Below are 18,515 nucleotides of genomic sequence, written 5' to 3' on the forward strand. Positions count from 1 at the left end.
ACGAGAATGAGATCAAACCGGATTCTTTAAATGTGGCTGACACAGGGACTGTCTGAGAAGCCATCGATAATGGCACTGGGACTTGTTTCATCTGCATGTACTGGCTTTTTGGGATTCTAGTCTGTTTGGATGCTCACCTTCCTAGACCTGGAGGGAGGGCAGAGGAACTCGAACTTCCCACAGGGCAGGAAACCCTGACTGCTCTTAGGACTGGAGAGGGAGGAGGAGAGGGAGTGGGGGGAGTGGGAGGGTATTGGTAGGAGGGGCGGAAGTGGAAATTTTTATAAATTAATAAAAAAAAGAAAAAAATCTAGGTGAATTTCAAATTCTCAATGGAGAATTAATAAAGTAACTGTAGACATTTAAAAATTTACTATATTTGGATCATGAATATATATGGTAGCAGCATTTGTTTTTTTGTTTTTTTTTTCCTTTCGAGAAAATTTTATTTTATTTTTTTTTGTAATTTTATTAAATTATACAAGTTTCCATTTCCGCCCCTCCTCCCAACACCCTCCCACTCCCCACACTCCCTCTCCTCCTCCCTCTCCATCCCTAAGAGCAGTCAGGGTTTCCTGCCCTGTGGGAAGTTCAAGTTCCTCCCGCCTCCCTCCAGGTCCAGGAAGGTGAGCGTCCAGACGGACTGGATCCGCAAAATCCAGTATATGCAGAGGAAACAAGTCCCAATGCCATTGTCAATGGCTTTTCAGAAAGACTCCGGCCAGTCACATTCAGAGAATCCGGCCACATTCAGAGAATCTGGTTGGATTGCATCCTCGTTCAGTCCCAGTACAACTGGGCTTGGTAAACTCTCATTAGATCCGTCCCCTTGTATCAGTGGGTGATCACATCCCTCGCAGTCCTTATTTCCTTTTTCATGTTCTTCCTCCTTCTGCTCCTCATTTGGACCTTGGGGGGCTCAGTCCGGTGCTCCAATGTGGGTCTCCATCTGTATCGCCATCCATCGTGGGATGAAGGTTCTCTCTGATCTTGCCGTCTTTGCTCACGTTCTCTTTCCTTCTGCTTCTCGTTTGAACCTAGCGAGTTAAGTTCAGTGTTATGATGTGGGTCTCTGTCTGTATCTCCATTCATCGCCAGATGAAGGTTCTATGGTGATAAGCAAATATTCATCAGTATGGTTATGGGCCTAGGCCGTTTCAGGCACCCTCTCTTCTGTCCAGAGAACAATCTGGGGATCTCCTTGGACCTGTGATCCCATTTATAATCAAGTCTCCTGTAAACCCTAAAATGACTCCCTTAGTTGAAATATATTCTTCCCTGATCTCATATCCATCCTTCCTCCCTTCCCCCATCCCAGTCCACCTAGCTTTCCCAATTCCTCCCCTACTCCCTTCTCTCTAACCCTCTCCCCTTCCAACAACCATCCCACCCCCCATGCACCCGAGGTTACCTGGGACTCTTGGCTATTTCCAATCTCCAGGCAGATAGCTACATAATTTTCATCAGGTTCACCTTCTTATTTAGCTTTTCTAGGATCACAAATAATAGGCTCAAAGACCTTTAATTATGGTTAGAATCCACTTATGAGTGAATACATACCATATTCCTCTTTTTGGGTCTGGCTTACCTCACTCAGTAAAGCGTTTTCTATGTCCATCCATTAGCATGAAAAATTCAAGATGTCATTGTTTTTTACCACTGAGTAGAACTCTAATGTGTATATGTTCCACACCTTTATTAACCTTTCTTCTATTGAGGGGAACCTAGGTTGTTTCCAGGTTCTGGCTATTACAAATACTGCTGCTATCAACATAGTTGAACAAATGCTTTTGTGGTCTGATAGGGCATCTCTTGGGTATATTCCCAAGAGTGGAATTGCTGGGTCCTGAGGGAGGTTGACTCCCAGTTTCCTGAGAAACCGCCACACTGATTTCCACAGTGGCTGTACAAGTTTGCATTCCCACCAACAATGGATGAGTGTTCCCCTCATTCCACATCCTCTCCAGCATAGGCTATCATTGGTGGTTTTGAGTTTGGCTATTCTGACAGGTGTAAGATGATATCTCAAAGTGGTTTTGATTTGCATTTCCCTAATTGCTAAGGAGGTTGAGCATGACCTTAAGTGCCTTTTGGCCATTCGAAATTCATCTGTTGTGAATTCTCTGTTCAGTTCAGTACCCCATTTTTTAATTGGGTTAATTAGAGTTTTAGTGTCTAGTTTCTTGAGTTCTTTGTATATTTTGGAGATCAGACCTTTGTCTGATGAGGGATTTGTGAAGATCTTCTCCCAGTCGGAAGGTAGCCTTTTGGTCTTACTGACAGTGTCCTTTGCTTTACAGAAGCTTCTCAGTTTCAGGAGGTCCCATTTATTCATTGCTTCTCTTATTGTCTGAGCTCCTGGGGATCTGCTTAGGAAGTGGTCTCCTGTGCCTATATCTTGTAGACTACTTCCCACTTTCTCTTCTATCAGGTTCAAAGTGGTTGGATTAATGTTGATGTCTTTAATCAATTTGGACCTGAGTTTTGTGCATGGTGATAGATATGGATCTATTTTCATTCTTCTACAGGTTGACATCCAGTTATGCCAACACCATTTGTTAAAGATGCTTTCCTTCTTCCATTGTATACCTTTAGCTCCCTTGTCAAATATCAGGTGTTCATACGTTTGTGGGTTAATACCCGGGTCTTCTATTCGATTCCATAGGTCGACTTCTCTGTTGTTATGCCAATACCAAGCTGTTTTCAATACTGTAGCTCTGTAATAGAGTTTGAAGTCAGGGATGGTAATGCCTCCAGAGTTCCTTTATTGTATAAGATTGTTTTGGCTATTCTGGGTTTTTTGTTTTTCCATATAAACTTGATTATTGTTCTCTCAAGATCTGTGAAGAAGTTTGATGGAATTTTGATGGGAATTGCGTTGAGTCTATAGATTGCTTTTGGTAGAATTGCCATTTTTACTATGTTGATTCTCCCAATCCAAGAACAGGGGAGGTCTTTCCATTTTCTGGTATCCTCCTCAATTTCTTCAAGTACTTAAAGTTCTTGTCAAATAGGTCTTTCACTTCCTTGGTTAGAGTTTCCCCATGATATTTTATGCTATTTGTGGCTATCATGAAAGGTGATGTTTCTCTGATTTCCCTCTCTGCTTCTTTATCCTTTGTGTATAGGAGGGCAACCGATTTTTTGGAGTTGATCTTGTATCCTGCCACACTACTAAAAGTGTTTATCAATTGTAGAAGTTCTTTGATAGAGTTTTGGGGGTCACTTATGTACACTATCATATCATCAGCAAATAATGAAAGTTTAACTTCATCCTTTCCAATTCGAATCCCCTTGATCCCCTTATGTTGTCTTATTGCTATTGCTAGAACTTCAAGCACTATATTGAAGATGTATGGAGAGAGTGGACAGCCTTGTCGTGTTCCTGATTTTAGTGGAATGGCTTTGAGTTTCTCTCCGTTCAATTTGATGTTAGCTGTTGGCTTGCTGTAAATAGCTTTTATTATATTTAGGTATGATCCTCGTATAGCCAATCTCTCCAACACCTTTATCATAAAGGGGTGTTGAATTTTGTCAAATGCTTTTTCAGCATCCAATGAAATGATCATATGGTTTTTTTCTTTCAGTTTATTTATATGATGGATTACATTGATAGATTTGCGTATGTTGAACCAGCCCTGCATCTCTGGGATGAAGCCCACTTGATCATAATGAATAATTTTTCTAATGTATTCTTGGATTCGGTTTGCCAGTATTTTATTGAGTATTTTAGCGTCAATGTTCATGAGTGAGATTGGTCTGTAATTCTCTTTCTTAGTTGTGTCTTTGTGTGGTTTTGGTATCAGGGTAACTGTAGCTTCATAAAAAGTGTTTGGCAATGATTCTTCTGTTTCTATATTTTGAAATACATTGAGGAGTATAGGTATTAGCTCTTCTTGGAAGTTCTGGTAGAATTCTGCATTGAAACCATCCGGTCCTGGGCTTTTTTTTGGTGGGGAGGTTTTTGATAATAGCTTCTAATTCTTAGCGACTAACAGGTCTATTTAGATTGTTCACTTGCTCTTGATTTAACTTTGGTAAATGGTATTTATCTAAAAACCAATCCATTTCTTGTACATTTTCCAACTTTGTGGCATATAAACTCTTGTAGTAAGATCTAATGATTCTCTGAATTTCCACTGTGTCTGTTGTTATGTCCCCCTTTTCATTTCTGATCTTATTAATTTGAGTGTTCTCTCTCTGCCCTTTGATTAGTTTGGCTAGGGGTTTGTCAATCTTGTTCATTTTCTCCAAGAACCAACTTTTTGTTTCGTTGATTTTTTGGATTGTTTTCTGTGTTTCTATTTTGTTGATTTCAGCCCTCAGTTTGATTATTTCCAATCTTCTACTCCTCCTGGGAGAGTCTGCTTCTTTTTTTTTCCAGAGATTTTAGGTGTGCTGTTAAGTCTCCAATATATGCTTTCTCCATTTTCTTTAATTGGGTGCTTAGTGCTATGAACTTTCCTCTTAGAACTGCTTTCATTGTGTCCCATAGGTTTGAGTATGTTGTGTCTTTATTTTCATTAAATTCAAGGAAGACTTTAATTTCTTTCTTTATTTCTTCCTTGACCCAAGGATGATTCAGTAGTTGACTGTTCAACTTCCACACATTTGTAGGCTTTCTGGAATTCGAATTGTTGTTGAATTCTAACTTTATTCCGTGGTGATCCGACAAGACACAGGTGATTACTAATATTTTTTTTGTATCTGTGTAAGTTTGCTTTGTTACCGAGTATGTGGTCAATTTTTGAGAAGGTTCCATGAGCTGCAGAGAAGAAGGTATATTCTTTCCTTTTTGGGTGGAATGTTCTATAGATATCTGTTAAGTCCATTTGATTCATTACCTCTTGCAATTCTCTTATTTCTCTGTTGAGTTTCTGTTTGATTGATCTGTCCATTGGTGAGAGAGGTGTGTTGAAGTCTCCTACTATTAGCTTGTTTGGTTTGATGACTGCCTTGAGTTCTAAAAGTTTTTCTTTTACATAAGTGGGTGCTTTTATATTAGGGGCGTAGATATTCAGGATTGAGACTTTCTCCTGATTAATTGTTCCTGTTATGAGTATGAAATGTCCATCTCCATCTTTTCTGATTGATTTTAGTTTGAAGTCAATTTTGTTAGATATTAGAATGGCCGCACCAGCTTGTTTCCTAGGTCCGTTTGCTTGAAAAACCTTTTTTCAACCCTTTACTCTGAGTAGATGTCTATCTCTGTGGTTGAGGTGTGTTTCTTGTAAACGGCAGAATGTTGGATTCTGTTTTCTTATCCAGTCTTTAAGTCTGTGCCTTTTTATAGGTGAGTTGAGTCCATTAATATTAAGTGATATTAATGACCAATGGTTGTTGATTCCATTTATTATTTGTGTGTGTGTGTGTGTGTAGTAGAGTTTGTGTGTTTCTCTTCTTTGAGTTGTGGTTGTGAGGGGTCGCTAGATGTCTGGGTTATTGTAGGCAGTGATGGCAATGTTGGATTTCTTGGGTTGCGATTTTCCTTCTATTACTTTCTGTAGGGCTGGATTTGTGGCTACGAATTGTTTAAATTTATTTTCATCCTGGAACATTTTGTTTTCTCCATTGATAGTGAACGATAGCTTGGCTGGGTATAATAGTCTGGACTTGCATCCATGGTCTCTTAGTTTCTGCAGTTCCTCTAGCCAGGATCTTCTGGCTTTCATGATTTCCTTAGAGAAGTCTGGTGTAAGCCTGATAGGTTTACCTTTATAAGTCACTTGACCTTTTTCCTTTGCAGCTCTTAATATTCTTTCTTTAATCTGGATGTTTTGTGTTTTGATTATTATATGGCAAGGGGACTTTTTTTTTGATCCAGTCTATTCGGCTTTCTGTATGCTTCTTGAACCTTCATAGGAATATCGTTCTTTAGATTGGGAAAGTTTTCTTCTATAATTTTGTTAAATATATTTTCTGGGCCTTTGATCTGCAGTTCTTCTCCTTCTTCAATCCCTATTATTCTTAAATTTGGTTTTTTTATTGTGTCCCAGATTTCCTGAATGTTTTGTGAAGAGAATTTGTTGGATTTGCCGTTTTCTTTGACCAGAGCATTTATTTTCTCTATGGTATCTTCAGAATCTGAGATTCGTTCTTCTATCTCTTGTATTCTAATGGTTATGCTTGATTCTGTAGTCTCCGTTCGTTTACCTAGGTTTTCCATATCCAGCTGGTTCTCGTTTTGTGTTTTCTTCATTGCCTCCATTTCAGTTTTCAATTCTTGGACTGTTTCCTTTACTTGTTTGATTGTTTTTTCTTGGTTTCTCAGGGTATCATTCACGGATTTACTTATTTCTTCAAACTTTTTGTTATATTTCTCATCCATTTCTATACTCATTTCTTCAAACTTTTTGTTATACTTCTTGTCCAATTCTTTAAGGGAGTTATTCATATCCTGTTTAAGGGACTCTATTGCTTTCATAATGGCACTTTTTTCCACTTCATCTGGGTTAGAGTGTTCAAATCCTTCTGTTGTAGGGTCGTTGGGGTCTGGTGTTTTCATGTTGTTTTTCAGATTGTTGGAGGAGGTCTTGCCTTGGCATCTGCCCATCTCTTCGTTCACATGCTCTCTATTGGAACTTCTGGTAGCGGGTCAGGTTCCCTTGTTGGGCAGGGAGTTTACTGATAGAATGCCTACCTTTCCTCAGGATGGCTATTGAAGCCCAGGTACTCCCTCTTTCCGGGATGCGCCTACAGAGCAGGCCCAGTGTGCAAGGCAGTTGAGCTGGGGAAATTTTATGGCCCCAGTGGGAAGGGAGAAATATAGAAATTTGTACCTGGATGGAAGCTGGGATGGCAGGCGGGAGAGCTTAACAGGGTGGAACCAGCTCTGCAGGTTGACCTGGGAGTCTATGGGGTCGGGGAAAGTCCGAGCTTCTCCTCGCCGGGCCCCTGCTGCTGGCCTGAAGCAAACTCACCCCTCCAATGATCCTCTGGATGGAAGCTGGGGTGGCTGGGGGGGCGCTAGCAGGGTAGAGCCACCAGAGCAGGCTGACCTGGGAGTCTATGGGGTCGGGGAAAGTCCTAGCTCCTCCTCGCCGGGCCCCTGCCCTGGGCCAAAGCAAACTCACCCCTCCGCTGGTAGCAGCATTTGTGACAGTCACCAGATGGAACCAACCCAAGTTGATCATCACTACAACCAAATACACAAGGTAGCTAATTTATAGGCCTGAAAGGATTATTTTAGTTTGTTGTTTCAGTTATTACAGTGCACTGCTGGTTTCTAGTCTGCGGCAAGGAAAAAGATTCATCTTGGTTCCTGGGTTCAGAGGTTCTAGCTCATGGTTTACTGACTTTGTTTCAGGACCCATGATGGCACAGAGCATTATGGTAGCTTGAAACATTTGCAACAGTGTCTCAGTCAAATATTTTGTTTCAAATAAGAATAATTTGGTTCCAACAAACTTATAAAATATACAGTATTTCATTACAGTTATTTATGGAGTACCAGTAAAAGAAATTTTTTGAACCTATTCAGAGCCATAAATGAGAAATATGAAACAGAAAGGGATTTACAGTTTATCAACCTTTCTTTTCTGATTTCTTATTTTGGAATTTTGTATTCTATCATTTATAATTCATATGTTCAATGTCCATAAAAATTATTTTAATGGTAGTCATTAAAATGTGATTTTTAAAAGGCCATCCTGACAGTTACAGAAACCTCTGCAATAGGATTTTGCAATGAGACTGAGCTCTACTCAGAATGTATTATGGCAAAGTTTAGGAAAGCGACAGTGAAAGCCCAGTTAATGAACAACTCAGAAACTCAGGAATGAGATAATACCATGAAAACTGATTTAATATTATCCTTGCTGAAGCCAGACCAGGGTGACCTGCTGTCAACTTTATAAAGACGATGGATAAGGAGCCTAGTTAGATAATAAGGGTCATCAACCAGGAAGGATGAAGTGTTCGTTTTAAATGGACTTCGAAAGAATCTTTGTTATAAACTATAATTGGGGATATGCAGGGACAAATCAAGAATAAGATACACAACCCTGACTAAAGTTAAGCTATACACAACTGGGCATGAGGGCACACCCCTTTAAATAGAGCACTTGGGAGGCAGAGGCAGGCGATTACTGTGAATTCAAGGTCAGCTGATCTACAAAGCCAGTTCCATGACAGTCAGTACTGTTACATAGAGAAACTCTGTTTTGCAAAACAAAAACAACAACAGAAAAAAAAACCAAGCAAAGAGTCTTTCAGATCTATCCCTTGTTCAAGTATTAAAGAGACAATCTCTTTCAATTGAATATGTACAGTTTCTCAATCAATCGGCTTTTGTTCACTAAAAACCAACTGAATTGGCAGTTGGCAGCTGGCAGTTGGAAATAGACTCTGTTTATTCAGGTGGGTAGCATTTATTTATTTTGTGAGGGAAAATCCATGAAAATAAAAAGAGCAAAAGTCAGAAGTTGGAAACTCACTTTTTGAGGCCAGAGAATTGACTGATGATTAATCTCAATACTGTAACAACTTTAAGGTAATTGAATGAAACCAAACAGTAAACTCAATTTTTTTAAATATCTATTTATCTATTTATTATGTTATACAATATTCTGTCTCTGTGTCTGCCTGCAGGCCAGAAGAGGGCTTCAGATCTCATTTCAGATGGTTGTGAGCCACCATGTGGTTGTTGGGAATTGAACTTAGGACCATTGGAAGAGCAGGCAATGCTCTTAACAGCTGAGCCATCTCTCCAGCCCAGTAAACTCAAATTTGAATACACATTAGGAAAGTGAGACTGTGTAGACAGATTGTAGGGTTAGGGCAGAGGTCACTAGATGGAAAATTGTTGAGAATAAACATGAAGGGTGGGAGAGATTCTGGCTTAAAAGACCTAACAGGACTTTTGTCCAAAGCATGACAGAGTGATCAGATGTCTCATGGAGCATTGAGAAAGGCAAGTACTCGTGCTTGCAGATGAGTATGATAAGAGATAGATTTCCAAGGTAGCCAGAGAAGCAAGTAACCAGATGCTGGTGGTCTCAGAAGACTCTAGTCAGCTCTCAGGAAACACACACCATTCAGGCTTCAGAACACGAGTAAGGCATTGTTGCCCTTTCCCCTAGCAAACGTCTCAATTCTATGTAACTTTATATATATTCTTGCAGTCTAAGAGACTGAATTTTGGGTAAGAATGATGTCTAAGAAAGCCTTCACCTGTTGCAAGAAAGAGACCTTGGACTGCCCACATGAATAGGCAAAGTGAACAGACGTGGTAGGTCAAGATTTGTAAGGCCAAATACTAGAAACAGTCTTGCTGCTGAGGCTCGGCTCAATCTGCTCTCCACTCTGGAAGACATACTTATCTCTTCTCCTTTGCCATCTTGAGGGCTGCTGAAATAAACCTTGATTGTCTGCTCGCTTTACCTGTCCCCAGTGGGAAGTCTATGCTATAGGAAGTACAAGACCAAGGTTATTTTGAATTTAGATGTAGATTCCATAGAATCTGTAACTAGTTGCAGTTTAATCCTGTTAAGCATGTGACAAGCTCTTCATCTGTTGGTGTCTTCTTCAATTTCTTGATTGGGTGTATCTACATGTTCTTATAGATATATTTAACTTTCTTGGTTAGGTTTATTCTTGGATATTTTTGAGGACACCATAAATAGGGTTGCTTTCCTGATTAACTTATTGAACTTATTGACCTCATGGGACCAGGAGTGCCATCCTCCCCTCCTCTGCTTCCACCAGAGTCACTCTCCAGTCCTCCCCTGACTGCATCTACTCAGAACCCTGTGGCTTCATCAAAGGCAGAGAAGATCCCCAATGGGATTCCTGGTACTGTGACCCCACCTCATTCTGATCCTTGAGAACCATATTCTGCTGCAAGACAATTATCTTCTTACTACACAAGTCAAACAGAGGAAAGCACCTCTCCACAGTCTTAGCCACCTGAATCTAACTTGTGTAGGCCAGGGGATGCCAGCCATAACAAGCCCAAGCCCAAAGAGCTGAGTTTCGACTTTTTAAAGGAAGAAGACTCAAACAATATCTATGATCCAGACCAACCTGAGTTTGAGGCTAATAAAGCAGGTCCCAGTATGCTTGAGGTGGCCACTCAAAATGCAAAGGCATACCTACTGAGCACCAGCAGCAAGTCTGCATTAAATCTGTAAGTATCACTGGGAGTGGAGGGGGGGACAGTTTGACAAAGCAGAGCAGAGACAGAGAGATGGGAATGTCTTTGTGTTGTCTGGGGTTTTTGTCCTGCCAGTTCCTGTAACATGGGACTGCTTGTGGGGGGTTTCTGTCCTACCAGGTCCCACAGATGGTTAGCCCCAAAGAAAATCACACAGAGGTCTCCATAAATTATAAACTGATTGGCCCATTAGCTCAGGCTTATCATTGACTCTTATAACTTACATTAGCTCATTATAACTTACCTGTGTTAGCCACATGGCTCAGTACTTTTTCAGCAGGATAGTCACATCCTGCTTCTTCTGTGTCTGAAAAGGACTTCAGAGGGAGCTTCCCTCTTCCCAGAATTCTCCTGTTCTCATTGACCCAATTCTACTTCCTATCTGGTTTTCCCATTCTGCCTGGCTAGTGGCCAAAAAATATTTATTTAAAACATAATTGAAAGAATATATACAATTGTCCTGTACCATCTCTGTGACAATGTGAAATGTGAAAAGAATGTAGAATTGGAAAAGATTCCATTTGGAAAAAGAAAAGTTACTATGTATGGTAGAATAGGCCTTTAATCTCAGGTCCTGGGATGGGAGGTAGAGGCAGTCAGATCTCTGTTATAGGTCTGCTGGTCTACACAGCAAGGTCCAGGTCAGCTAAGGCACCACAGTAGGACCCTATCTCAAAAACTAAAAAGCAGAGAAAAAGAAAGACAAAGAAAGTGAATTGGTGAGATAACTGTATCAAGCACAATAATTCAGGCCTTTGCTAATAATTCTTTTAGGTCTTCCCTGAGCGCACGATTCAGGTATTTTCTGTTTGTATTGGGTCTCTTTATTTCTCGTTTTGTTTACTATTGACTTGGAAGGAGTTATAAGTCATTAAATCTAAGCACCTACCCAGAGTGCTTATAAAATATAACTGCCTACAATGAGAGCATGCAAACTTGTAACCATTCTAGGATTTGAGTAGGTTGATTATATGTTCAATCCCAGGACATTGCTGAGGTGACCGCACATCCTGGTTTTCTTAGGACTGTCCTTCGATGTAAACACTGAAAAACATCCTATATTCTACAGAAAACCTGGTTACTTTTAAAACATTCCAGTCTCTCTTTTAAACATGTGGTAACCAACTGCCCCAGTGTGTTCTTGACATTTCATTATGGCTTTGAGGTGAGAACTCATACTAGTGTAGGTTTTTAGACACTTTTACTTCCAGGATTATATAATCATAGGTGAATCTTGTGGCTACTATCAATGTTAGAAAATATCAAATGGGGGCTGAAGAGATGGTCAGTGCTTAAGGGTACAGGCTGATGTTTTAGAAGGCCCAGTTTCAATTCATAGTTCACAACTCATATACGAAGTCCTTCTGTATATGTGTTGCTTTTATTGATTAATGAATAAATAAACTGCCTTAGCCTGTTGATAGAGCAGAGTAGAACTAGGCAGAAAAAAAGTATACTAAGTGCTAGGAGGAAAAAGGCAGAGACAAGAGAAGCAATGTAGCCCACCAGAGACAGACTCTGGACAAAGCCTTTGGTAAGCAAGTAAGTGTAAGAGTTAGCCAATAAGTTAGCAAATAAGAAGCTAGAGCTAATGGGCCAAGCTGTTGTTTAATTAATATAGTTTTCTGTGATTATTTTGGGTCTAGGTGTCTGAGAACAAACAAGCAGCCTCTTACACCACACAACTGTCTGTAACCCCAATTTCAAGGGTTCTGAAGCCCCTTTCTGAGCACCCTGACATCAGGCACACAGTGGTTGCATAGTTCAATGTTCAGGAAAAACACCAATACTTGTTTAAAAACGTTGATACATTTTTAGAAAAAGAAACAGTCAGATCAAGTCATTCCTTTTGTTTTGTTTGGCTTTGTTTTTCATGACAGGGTTTCTCTGTGTAGCTTTGGTGCCTGTCCTGGAACTAGCTGCTGTAGAATAGGCTAGCCTCAAACTCACAGAGATCTGCCTGCCTCTGTCTTTTGAGTGCTGAGATTAAAGACATGCACCACTACCACCTGGCTAAGTCATTCTTTTTTAATATGAAGGACCTGACTCAGAAGCTCATGGAGAACTTAATTTGTTTGATTCTCAATTTTGTTTTATTCCTCATTAATCTCTAGTCACAAGTTCCCATAATCCCTCTGCTGAGAAGGTTCTTTCCCTTAATCTTTGCCTAATTAGTTCCTGAGTATTCTTTTATTTCATGGTATTTTGTGAAATTTATAATTTTACAAATGTTTTTGAACTTACATTTTAATGACTAGCGCTCCTACTAGGGATCATGAGCCTCCAAAATATGAGTAAATAGAGGATACCCATAAAATACTCTCTTGAGATGGGTGGTGGTGGCTCATGACTTTCATCCCAGCATTTGATAGGCAGATGCAGGCAGATTTCCTGGAGTTCTAGGCCAGCATGGTCTACAAAGCTACTTACGGGATAACCAGGACTGTTACACTGAGAAATCCTGTCTCTAAAAATACAAAAAAAGAGAGAGAGAGAAAGGAAGGAAGGAAGGAAGGAAGGAAGGAAGGAAGGAAGGAAGGAAGTGAAGCTGCAGGGCGATTGGTAAAGAAAAGTCCCCAGACTATCTTGATACAAAATATATAGCTTTAATAAACAGAAGTAAGACTTACAACAGCTTACACCAGAATCCAACCGATCCGTCCGGACACAGGAGCCAGGCGAAAAGAGGGCTAGCAGAGCGCGTTTGCAAGGTTTATAGGCGGGCTTTTGCCTGAAGGCAGCACACCCCGAAAACAGAATATGATTGGCTGAACTACCCTATCAAGGAAGGAAGGAAGGAAGGAAGGAAAGAAGGAAGGAAAGAAAAAAGGAAGGAAAAACTTTATTGAATTTTATATAAAGCTGTTGTTTTATCTTTTTATATTTTAAAAAATGTATTTCATTTTACATATCAGACCCAATTTCCTCTCCCTCCCCATCTTGTACCCCCTCCCATCCCCCATTTCACCCCTCATCTACTCCTTAGAGGAGGTAGGGCCTCACTTGGGGAGTCAACAAACTCTGGTATACCAAGTTGAGGCAGGACCAATCCCCTACTCCTGTATAAGACATACACATAGGAATAGGCTATAAAAAAAAGTTTACGTACCAAGGATGAGTCCTGGTCACACTGCCAGGGGTTCCCTCAACAGATCAAGCAAAATAACTATCACCCACATTCATAGGGCTTATTTCAGTTCTATGCAGGCTTCCTAGCTATCAGCCCAGAGTCCCTGAGCTCCTACTAGCTCAGGTCAGTTGTCTCTGTGCTTTTCCCAATCATGATTTTGACCGCCATTGTGCATATGATCCCTCATCCCTCTCTTTAACTGAACTACAACCCAGAGTTTGGCTGTGGATCACTGCATTGGCTTCCATCAGTTACTGGATATGGGATATGGGGTTTATGATGAAAATTAGGGTAGTCACTAATCTGATTAAAGGGCAAGGCCCTTTCAGATACCCTCTCCACTATGACTAGGAGTCTTAGGTGGGGCCATCCTTGTTTAGAGAGAAACACCACAATGACTCCCTCTATCAAGATGTCTCTTTCATTGCTATTCCCCTGTCCCTCCCCCATCTCAATATGCTTGATCCCTCAAGTTTCCATCCCCCGTCCTCTCCCTTCTACCCCTTCCCAGTTTACCCAGGAGATCTTAACTATTTCCCTTTCCTGGTGCCCTGTATGTGTGTCTCTCTTAGGGTCCTCCTTTTTACATAATTTTCTGGGTTTGTGGACTGTAGCCTGCTTATCTTTTGTTTTATGTCTAATATCCACTTTTAAGTGAGTAATACTATTTTTGTATTTCTGGGTCTGGGTTACCTCACTCAGAAGAATGATTTTCTTTTCTAGTTCCATCCATTTGGCTACAAACCTCAAGATGTCATTGTTTGTTTTTAAAGCTGAGTAATCCATTGTGTAAATGTTCATCAGAATGACTAAGATCAAAAACACTGATGACAGCTTATGCTGCAAAGGATGTGGTGGGAATGCAAACTAGCACAGGCACTTTAGAAGTCAGTATGGCGTTTTCTCAGAAAAAAATGGGGATAAACCTATCTCAAGACCAGTAATACGATTCTTGGGCATATACCCAAAGGATTCTCAATCACACCACAAAGGCAGTTTGCTCAGCTATGTTCATAGCAGTATTATTTGTAATAGCCAGACATGGGAACAATCTAGATGCCTCTCCACCAAATAAAAAATGGGTAAAGAAAATGTTTTAACTTTTTATAGCAAACGTTGATGACTTTTTCATATTTATAAAAATTACTTCACTTATCAGTTGAGTCTGGTTCTGCTTTAAGTTAAGCTTATATCTTTCTCATTGGTTTCCAGATATTCAGAATATCCACTCTTGGACAACACGGCTGTCCTCAAATCTCATTCCATAGTATGCTATTGCTGTTCTTAGATCCAATCTTTGGCCTGGAGCATATGCCTTTTCCAATGGCAAGTAAGTATCTGGCCACTTACAAAGTCATATGTAACCAAACTCCACAGCTTATACTTTGGTGAGTGCAAAACCAAAGTCAACCCCACAAGGGCATAAAGCTGGGAAAGGATTTATCTACCCGCAGCAGGTAAGTAGTATATGGAAATCCACTTAAATGCACCTTTCTGGCCAAAGGAGGGAAGGATGATGGTTTTGTCCAGGGAGCCCATACATTCACCCAAGGCAGAGACCGTCCTGTGTGTAGTGCACTGAGTGTAAGCTGTGCATTCCCAAGCATATTCATTCAAAGTCACAATTCAGGAAGGAATGATTACAGGCATATTTTGATGTGGGAGGCCTCTCTGTGTGTTGCTTGTGTTGGTTAACGAATAAAGAAACTGCTTTGGCCTGATAGGGCAAAAACTTATGTAGGCAGAGAAGGCAGAACTGAATTGTAGGAGGAAAAAAGCAGAGTCAGAGAGAGAAGCCATGGATCCTCTGCCTGAGATAGATGCAGGCTAGAATTTTACCCATTAAGCCTCTGCCATGTGGCGATATGCAAATTAATAGAAATGGAGTTCAATTAAAATGTAAGAATTAACCAACAAGAAGTTGGAGCCAATGGGCCAAGCAATGGGTTTTTTTATTTTTTTTATTTTTGTTAAATTCAAACATTTTAAATTTTTTTGCTTTATAAATAATAGCATTCAAAATTCCCACGTCCTCTCCTCCTCCCATTTCCCTCTTACCCCCCCACTCACCCTCACTCTTCCCCTTCCAGTCTTAAGAGAGGGCAGGGTACCCTGCCATGTGGGAAGTACAAGGCCCTCCCCACTCCATCCAGGCCTAGGAAGGTGTGCATCCAAACAGGCTAGGATCCCAAAAAGCCAGTACATGCAGTAGGATCAAATCGCAGTGCCATTATCATTGGCTTCTCAGTCAGCCCCCATTGTAAGCCACATTCAGAGAGTCTAATTTGGTCACATGCTTGTTCAGTCCCAGTCCAGCTGGCCTTGTGGAGCTCCCCTTATGTCAGTCACACCGTCTCACTGGGTAGGCAAAACCCTCGTGGTCCTGACTTCCTTGCTAATCTTCTTCCTCTTTCAGTTCTTCAACTGGACCTTGGGAGCTCAGTCCAGTGCTCTGATGTGGGCCCCTGTCTCTATCTCCATCCATCGCCGGTTGAAGGTTCTATGGTGATATTCAAGATATTCGTCTGTGTGGCTATGGGACAAGGCCAGTTCAGGCACCCTTTCCTTTACTGCCCAAGGAACTAGGTGGGGGCATCATTTTGGACACCTGAGAACCCCTCTAGAGCCAATTCTCTTGCCAACCCTTAAATGAATACAATTTCTGTGTGGTTATTTGGGGGCTAAGCTAGCTGGGAGGCTGGGACAAACAAGTGGGACCCTTCCTTGCAACAATATTTTGAGATACTGAACTGAAATTCATAAATAACACGTCTTGGGATGTGAATCCCAGACATTAATGACTCTGGGTGTTCTCAGCTTGCATGGTAAATTTTAGATAGATATAAAAGACACAATGAAAGTACATTTGTAGTAGTATTTGGCTTTGAAAACCCTGCTTAGTGTCTGACAATTATAACTGTTTAGGCTCTAAAATTATGTTTTCACAGATGTTGTTACTACTGTCTAACTCACCTTTGGCATCTTAGATATATAGGGTGTTATTTAATAAAATTATTTTTGTAGTATAGTAAAGATGAAGTTCAGAGCTAGAGTAATTCAAACTTATACTTCTTCATCTTAATTACCCCATTTATCTATATTGAACATGGCTTTACAATACTCACTCAGTAAGTTAGTGAAGAGTTTAAGATGCAACTGAATTTGACATTTTGTTGAGCATTTTGAAAAGTTAATTAAAATATTCTTTGCTTAGGTGATCACTTTTAAGGGAATTAGGATCAGGAGACTATTACAGCTTACTTTGTAACTTGCTAAGAAAATACATGTGTCTATTTGTCTTGTTTGTTTCTTTCTTAATTAGTAATGGAAAGCTCAGCTATGTGGGTGAAAGCTTGGTTAGACTAGCCATTAAAGCAAGCCTCATGTTCAGGCGTTAGCTGGCCAACATAAAACACACTGTGTATGTGTGCCTGATCCACTGTTTCTAAGAAAGAAAACTGAGTTGGAAACATGGGGGATTGGGAAGGAGTTGGAGACAGAGAAAGAATATGGTGAAATATATTGTATGAAAGTATTTAGAAAGAACAGTTAAGTCAAAAGTGAAAGCCAATGGCCACTGGGAGTTTGACTAAGCTCCAGGGAGTAATATGGGCAACATAAATTGGACATATGGGGTTTTTTCTTTCTTTTCTGGGGAGTCACAAAGGTTAGGGAGCAGACCCGAAAGGACTGTGAAGTGAGTGTGATCGGGTTCCTTAATGTGAAATTCCCAAATAATCAATAAAATAGTATATTGGAAAAAAAAACAAATAGAAGCCAAGCTTTTAATTATTTACCAAGATAGCATGAGGAAGAGAAAGTTTTGACTTTTCCCCCCACATTATTCTCTTCCAAGGATAAAATGGATTGGCAGGAATGTGTGTCAAAGATAATGTGGGAATCATGATGTCATCTCTTTGAGAAAGAGCCCCATGAAAAAAAAGACTGTGGAAGTTTTATGGAGGTGGAGGTGGGATCATGTGAAGGGGTGGGCCTTCTAGCCAGAGACAAAACACTGAGAATGGATGTTCTTACATACAGATGCATGACCCAGTCTTGGGGGCAGACTTCTTGACTGAAACTCTCACTAGCAAGGGGAGGAGTTCTGTTGACTGGTTATGTCTTATGTCCTAAGCGGGGTGAGGTCTACAAGGGAAAGCCTATGCAATTTCCTATGATCAGGCCTGAAAAAATAACAAATCAGTTTTTAGCTACACCTCTTATTCTTCACCCAGTCAAAGCTTGCAACTTTTGAACTTGGTAGAAAATCTCTGTAAAAAAAAAAATGAAATAATTGAATAACTAGAGAAGGCTCTTAGTTGAGGAAGATCTAGATACAGTGTGCATTTTTAACAGGAACTTGCTCTGTTTTTTTTTTTTAATTTAATTTTATGCCCATTGGTGTGAAGGTGTCAGATTCCCTGGAACTGGAGTCAAAGACAGTTGTGAACTTCATGATGGTAACTGAACCCAGGTCCTCCTAAAGAGCAGCCAACACTCTTAATGTCTGAGCCATCTCTCCAGCCCCTGGCTCTGTTTTTCATAGCCAACTTAGCAGTTTAGTAAAAAGTAAACTCCAGTTGTTGAGAAATTAATGGGGACAATTTCACTCCAGCCTTTTAAAAGCCTTGTTAAAAAAAATCATGGTTCCAAGATACAGTAGCAAGACCTCATTAGTATAAAGAGTCAACTTTTCTTAAGGGACATAACTTTCTTTTATTTTCACTCACAGGAAGTTTGAAAACATCTACGTAGGCTGGGGTCAGAGTATAGTGTGGAGAATTACACACACCCAGGTCTGCCACCAGTCTACCAATACCTTGGCAGACCGGAAATCATAGAAATGGGCGATCCTGGTGTGAGTGAGGAACAGGCTTCCAGGGCCACACAAGAGGCCATTATACTTTCAGCTGAGGAGAATGAAGAAACTGATGATAAAGATGATGACAATGATGACTAAGATGAAATTAGCCCAGTCTGATGTGGCACTGACACGCACAAATCTTTTATGGAGGACTCATTTTATGTACACACACCTATATTTTGAAAATACATATGTGTGTATGTTGGAAGTGATGGTACAAAATATCATTCCTTTAAAGTTATCAAGTGAGGGATGGGCGTGGGAGGGGAGAAGTAGCTCAGTGGTTAATAAATATTTTGCCCTTACTGAGAGCAGTTTCCAACACCTAAGTCAGATGGCTCAAGGCCTAGCTCCAGTGTCCTTTCCTG

At 40.4% G+C, this 18,515-nt stretch overlaps 1 pseudogene; it reads left to right on the forward strand.

The window, feature by feature from the left end:
- The window catches only part of LOC148123536 (radial spoke head protein 4 homolog A-like), a 75,496-nt pseudogene extending 57,181 nt beyond the window's left edge, over positions 1–18,315 (forward strand).
- The last annotated feature ends 200 nt before the right edge of the window (positions 18,316–18,515 follow it).

The sequence above is a fragment of the Myodes glareolus genome, chromosome 1 (genome assembly GCF_982192425.1).
Source record: "Myodes glareolus chromosome 1, mMyoGla1.1, whole genome shotgun sequence".
NCBI classification, from domain to species: Eukaryota; Metazoa; Chordata; class Mammalia; order Rodentia; family Cricetidae; genus Myodes; species Myodes glareolus.